The sequence below is a fragment of the Halichoerus grypus genome, chromosome 6, assembly GCF_964656455.1.
Source record: "Halichoerus grypus chromosome 6, mHalGry1.hap1.1, whole genome shotgun sequence".
In the NCBI taxonomy this organism is placed as follows: Eukaryota; Metazoa; Chordata; class Mammalia; order Carnivora; family Phocidae; genus Halichoerus; species Halichoerus grypus.
In genome coordinates this window covers 117,439,328-117,445,327 of record NC_135717.1, presented here as the reverse complement: position 1 = coordinate 117,445,327, position 6,000 = coordinate 117,439,328, and the positions used below count along the sequence as shown (strand labels likewise).

The 6,000-nt window shown below is 50.3% G+C and overlaps 1 protein-coding gene across 4 annotated transcripts in view; it reads left to right on the top strand.

Annotated features, from left to right (window-relative positions):
- Window positions 1–1,184: 1,184 nt before the first annotated feature.
- POU6F1 (POU class 6 homeobox 1) overlaps window positions 1,185–6,000 on the top strand; it is a 28,921-nt gene continuing 24,105 nt past the window's right edge. For 2 of the 4 annotated variants that reach the window (XM_036098882.2, XM_036098881.2), the window contains exon 1: window positions 1,188–1,558. The gene's annotated coding sequence lies outside the window, so the exon portion shown is untranslated. Of the gene's footprint in view, window positions 1,559–6,000 lie in introns of all 4 variants that reach the window. The other 2 variants (XM_036098880.2, XM_036098879.2) reach the window with 2 other exon arrangements.

Below are 6,000 nucleotides of genomic sequence, written 5' to 3'. Positions count from 1 at the left end.
GCTCCAGGCAACATTCTGGAAAAGTGTGTAGTAGTGATGGTGTGGAGCCACGTGGTGCTGCTCCCCGTCTTCTCCTCCCCTGCAGTGTCTTCCACCAGGGGTCTTAAAGAACAGTCCTGGGAGGGCTGGGGGCTCCACTTCCCTTCTCCTCACACTATGGAACACTCTCTCCCCGCTCCCCGTTAACCACCAAACTGGGGGGGGGGGACAGGCGGGCAGAGGGGTGCACCCAGACCGATAGCAGGCCACCACCATCACTGAATTTACAGAGCCTCCCTCCTCAATTTTTCTCCCGTCGTTGCTTCTCTTCTCCTTTGGTCTTCCAACTCCTTCCTCTTCCGCTTGTCAACTACTTCTCCAATCTGCTTTACCCTCGGCCCCAAACTCTTACCTCTTCGAATCCCCTCCCCTTAGCCTACCTTCAAAGGCCTCTAGAGAAACCAAACAGTCCGCACCATCACCACCAGCAAAGCAGAACGTTGTTCTTCTCCAATCTACTGAACTGTCTCTCTTTTTTTTTAATATATTTTCTTGTCCACTTGGACAAGAAGGCAGGGAAGTTGTCTTGACAGCCCACAACCAACCGCCAGTGGGGTGAGGGGGGAGGGAGCATTCAGGACCTGGGTCCCCTCCCTGAAATGGAGCCAGGGCACAACCAACTGGAGGTTCGACGCTGGCTGAACGCCCTCTAAGCCCCCCACTCCTGTCTCGAGCTGGTGTTCTGGCTCGGGGCTTGGGAATGGACCTGAACTTGACTTTCGACGATGAGGAGCACAGTTGACTAGAGAGGAAAGGCGGCGGTGGCTTGGGAGTCCCCGCCCCAACCCTAGGCCGAAGGGAATGTGGCATAGGGTCCCCACTTCGGACTCCCGCGCTCCTGCTCCCACTCTCGCACCTTCCAAAACGAAAGCACCTCGAGCAGCACCTCCGAGGGGGCTGCGTGACCCGCCCCCACGGACCCTCCACTCCAGTCCGGGAGGAGAGCTGGGGCCTCCCGGCGTGACCAAGGGCTGAGGGTGCCCACCCCACCCCCACCCCTCCTCGTTCCCGGCTCCCCAGATCCCCTCCCTTCCTCCACCGCCCGCCCAGCCCGCCGCCCCCGGCGGCTGGCGCGCGCGGTGCAGCATGCGGCAAAGCTCTTTGCATAAATTATGCTCATGACGCAGCAGCTAAAAAAATCCAAGTAGCAGAAGGAGGGAAAAAAAGGGGGGGGGAGAAAAGGGGGGGTTGTGGAAGGGGGGAAAGAAGAAAAATATATATACCTGCCCGCCCCCCCCAGCTCCCCCTTCCCGCTTCCCGGCCGCCCCCCCCCTCCGCCCGGCGCAGCCCGCGGAGTCCCCTTCGGCTCTGCCCAGCCCGGCCTGGGGGCCCGGGGGTGGCGGCGGGTCCCGACCGGCTCCCGGGCCGAGCCGAGCCCAGCCAAGCCGCACTGGCTTCTTTGTCTGCGGGCGGCGGCCGGCCGGCCCCGGCCCCGGCCCCCTGGCCCGAGCTGTGAGATGAATTTCTAATCGGTGGCCGCCGGGCACCCGGGGCGAAGGCGGCTCGGGCTCGGGCTCCGGTAAGTAGCGGGGTCCGGGGCGGGGAGGGGTTTGCACGGAGGGGGAGGGGGCCGGGCAGGGGAGGTTTCGGGTTTGGTTAATATGCAATGCCCGTAATTAGCATAATTTATATATTTATGATAAAGAGAAAAAATGCCGCGGGGCCGGGGTGCCGGGATGCCGGGCCGGGGCGGCGGGGAGCTCTGGGAATGAGACTGCGCGCGGCCGCCCGCCCGGGGCCGGAGACCCCGGGGGCCGCGCCCTCGCCCGCCCGCGGGCCGGCGGGGACCGGGGGAGGGGAGGGGGCGGCCGCCAGGTGGACCCCGTGGGGAGCTTGGACCCGGCCCCTCCCCTGGAGCCCAGGTGGGATACGGACCCGAGCGGACGTTACATACACAGACCCCGTGGCGACCGGGAGCGGATTCCCGCCCCACCGGAGAACCCGGACGCCTGGGTTCCCGGCGGTTAAGGTCAACTGGGTCGGCCTGGGTGACCTGTCACAATTCTCCCCAGCCACAGTACCCAGGGAGGACTGGTGGGACTCGGGGTTAGGAACCCAGACGTTGCTGGAAGCGTGGAGGAATGGTGGGAGGGTCACCATCGAGCAGAGCATAAGCACTTCATAAATATTTAATAACAATATTATTATTAACAAATAGTCATAATAATGGGCCCGATATGTGCTTCCTGGCCATTCTCACCTGGCAAGGCCAAGGGAGCCGCAGGGAGCCTTGTAATCCCCACTCAGCCGTGATTGGAAGCCTAAAACCACAGAATAGCCTCAGCTGCAGGGCAGGGGGAAATAAAACACGGTCAGGAAGCCTTTCTGGGCAAATGAAAAGAAGTTCTTTGCAGAGATTGTAACCTCACTGCTCTTCCAGATTCCTTGCTACAAAAGTACAGGCTGGTCTTTAATTGTTTATGGACATATATCCCTCCTCCCCTTATTTTGGTTTTCTAAGGCAGCCAACAGTGACAAGCAGGGCCTTCTGAAGAATAATTCCATATATTCCATTTTGATTGAAGTCCTGGTGCTCAGGGTGATATTTCTGTGACCTGTTTTTTTGTTTTGTTTTGTTTTAGCATATGTGCAGTAGAACTTCGTTTCATTCATTGGTCAAACAAAAATACCTAGTATGTGCCCTGCTCTGAACAATACAGATAGAACTTACCTCGGCATGGAGTTTTCATTTCAGTTCAGGTGGTGGTGGTGGTTAGGGGGTTAAGGGAAGGCAGATAATAAACATGAAAGCATACAAGGTAATATCATAGAGTGATAATGTGTGTGTATGTGTGTGAGAGAGAGAGATGAGCTATTTCTTCTCTTTTGAAGGTACTATCTAGCACCTAAGAAAAAGTGAATCTGAAGAAATTTCCTTCGCTAAGGGTTCTCTGCATTATGAAGGAACATGGGATAAGATTATATCCCTCTCCCCAAGATTAACTGGCTATAAAATCATACTAATAATCTTTTCTATTTTTTAACACTTTACAATTGAAAACATTTTTATATGCATGCTTTAGTTCAATTAAAAATAATAACAATTATTATTTTACTGAGCCTGGGTGGGTCAGTCGGTTAAGCATCCAACTCTTGATCAGCTCAGGTCTTGATCTCAGGGTTGTGAGTGCAAGCCCTGCATTGGGCTTCACGCTGGGCTGGGCGTGGAGCCTACTTTAAAAATAACAACAATAACAGTAGTAACAGTTACATAGTGTTTGCTGTGTGCCAGGCCCAGTTCTAAGTGCCTTACATAAATGTTACCAATTTAATCCTTACAATAACCGATGAGGTGGGTACTATCATTTAGCCCCATTTTACAGATAAGGAAACAGGCTTAGGGAGATGACCTGAGGGGAAGCAGTACTCAACCTGGGTCTTCTGCCTTTAAGCCCCAAGCTCTTTCTGTGTCAAAATGAGGATCAGTGAGGCCACAGAGGGAATGGGAGGGAACCTGGATTGCCACATTAGGAAGGAGTAAGAGTGGTTAAGGTTCTCCAGAACTTATTGCCACTTCTTTGAAATAATTTTTAAGTAGTCCTAGGACTGTGAATGGGGCAAAAAAATTGAAATAGGATCTGTGTTTTGAGGGAGGAGGTAGGAAATATGAGGAGGGCAAGTGACCTGATTTCTTAGTTTATATTTTTGGCTCATAGTCATTAACACCCCCCGCCCCGGTTATGTACCAGGTATTATACTAGGCACTGGGGTATGTATTTTTTTAAATATTTTTATTTATTTATTTATTTGATAGGGAGAGACACAGCGAGAGAGGGAAGGAGTGGGAGTGGGAGTGGGAGAAGCAGGCTTCCCGCTGAGCAGGGAGCCTGATGCGGGGCTTGATCCCAGGACCCTGGGATCATGACCCGAGCCGAAGGCAGACGCTCAACGACTGAGCCACCCAGGCGCCCCAAGCACTGGGGTATGTTAATAAGTGGACATGTCTTCTTGGAACTTACAGTCTAGTGGGGGAATATACCTACTTTTTATTTTCCACATTTCATTTGCCCCCTCCCTTCACCCTGCGTAGGGTGAATCATGTTTCCGGACAAGGGAAAGGGAACAGGAGGAGAAACTAAATGTGTCCTTATTAAACTGGTGTTTACTGTTTGCCTATGTATGTCTAAGATTATACGTGATAGTTTGGAAAGGGGGAATTAAAGTTGTTCACTACTTTCCTATCTTTTTCTCCTTCCCTTTTTTCTGGCCCAAGTGAATGCCTAGCTGGTCTGTCAACAGCTTACCAAGCTATTTATCTATGCCAGTCGATGGAGGTGTGTGGGGGGGTGTCTGGAGGAGAACTGAGAGTTTTCATTTTCCAATGTGTCCTGATCCTTGGGGGCCAGAATAAGGCCCTTACAATTCTGGAGAGGAAGTTTGGTATTGTGTTAGGAGGATAGGGGCCTGGGATAGGTGGACACTGTGTTGAATTTTGAATCTGCTATTCACTTTCCTGTGCCCTTGGGCAAGTCACCTGACCTTTCTCTATCTCCATTTCCCTCTCAATAAAACGGGATCATAATAAGAGCCCCATGCTAAGCATTCCACTTACATGATCTCTTATCACCGTTATAACAACCCTGTAAGGTTTTCCTATTTAATCACCATTTTAAAGATGAGGAAATTAGGGGCGCCTGGGTAGCTCAGTCAGTTAAGCGTCTGCCTTCAGCTCAGGTCATGATCCCAGGGTCCTGGGATGGAGCCCCGCATCAGGCTCCCGGCTCTGCGGGAAGCCTGCTTCTCCCTCTCCCACTCCCCCTGCTTGTATTCCTTCTCTCGCTGTGTCTCTCTCTCTCCGTCAAATAAATAAATAAAATCTTAAAAAAAAAAAAAAAAAAACCCGCATCATCATCATCATCATCATCATCATCATCATTGTGAGGCTCCTTGCTCAACCAGGAGTCTGCTGCTCCCTCTCCTTCTGATCTCCCTCCCCTTCCCTCCCCCCTTCCCCGCTCATGCTCTCTCTCTCTCAAATAAATATATAAATAAAATCTTTTTTTTTTTAAAGATGAAGAAATTAAGCTTCAGAGAGATTAAGTCAATTGCCCAAGATCACACAGCTATTTCACGGCCAAACTGGGGTTTGAGTCTAGGTTTCCCTCCAAAGCCTCAACTTTCTATCTATAAAAATGGGAGTAATAATAACTAATTGTTCTTAGTGTTTTATTCAATAATTCCGAAGTAAGCTCTCTTATTATTTATCCCTGAGAAAACAGAGAAGTAACCTGCCCCCCTGTGGAAAGTCACACAGTTGGTCAAGTTTCGGTGTGGATTTGCGCTATGGACTGGGGACGCTGGTGTCCCAGAATCAAATAGTAATAGTTACTATACATTGAACCCTTATTCAATTTACTGTAACACTAGCCCCGTTTCAAATATGGTAACTGAGGCATAGAGAGGTTAGGTCCTTGTCCAAGGTCTCACAGCTAAGAAATCTTAAAACTGAGAGATGAATCCAGCTTCTTAATGGCTGCACTAAATTGAAATGAGATAATGTATGTAAATTTTTATAAGAGCTACCATTTTCTGAGCCCTTACTATGGGCCAGGCATCAGTCTAAACTTTTTACATGCATTAATTTATTCAATCCTCACTATAACCCTATGAAGTCGGTGCTATTTCTCGAATTTTTTCAGATGAAGAAACTGAGGCACAAAGGTTAAGTCATTTGTCCTGAGGCCCACAGCTAGTAAATACCAAAGCTGAGATGATGAACCCGACACAGTCTGTCTCCAGAGGGTGCTCACTATAATACTATGTGTAAAGGTCATGGGTCCCAATAAACTATATGTGATTATTATTCTTCAGCAGGTGTAAGCAGGGAAATCTGTGTCCTGGGACCAGAAATGGAGAAGGATGGGAGGACATGCAGAAAATCCATCAAGCAATAATGACTTTGAGGTGGCAGCCTCTCTGGAGTCTGGCAGTTTAAGAAAAGGGCTGATAATACTTGTGTGC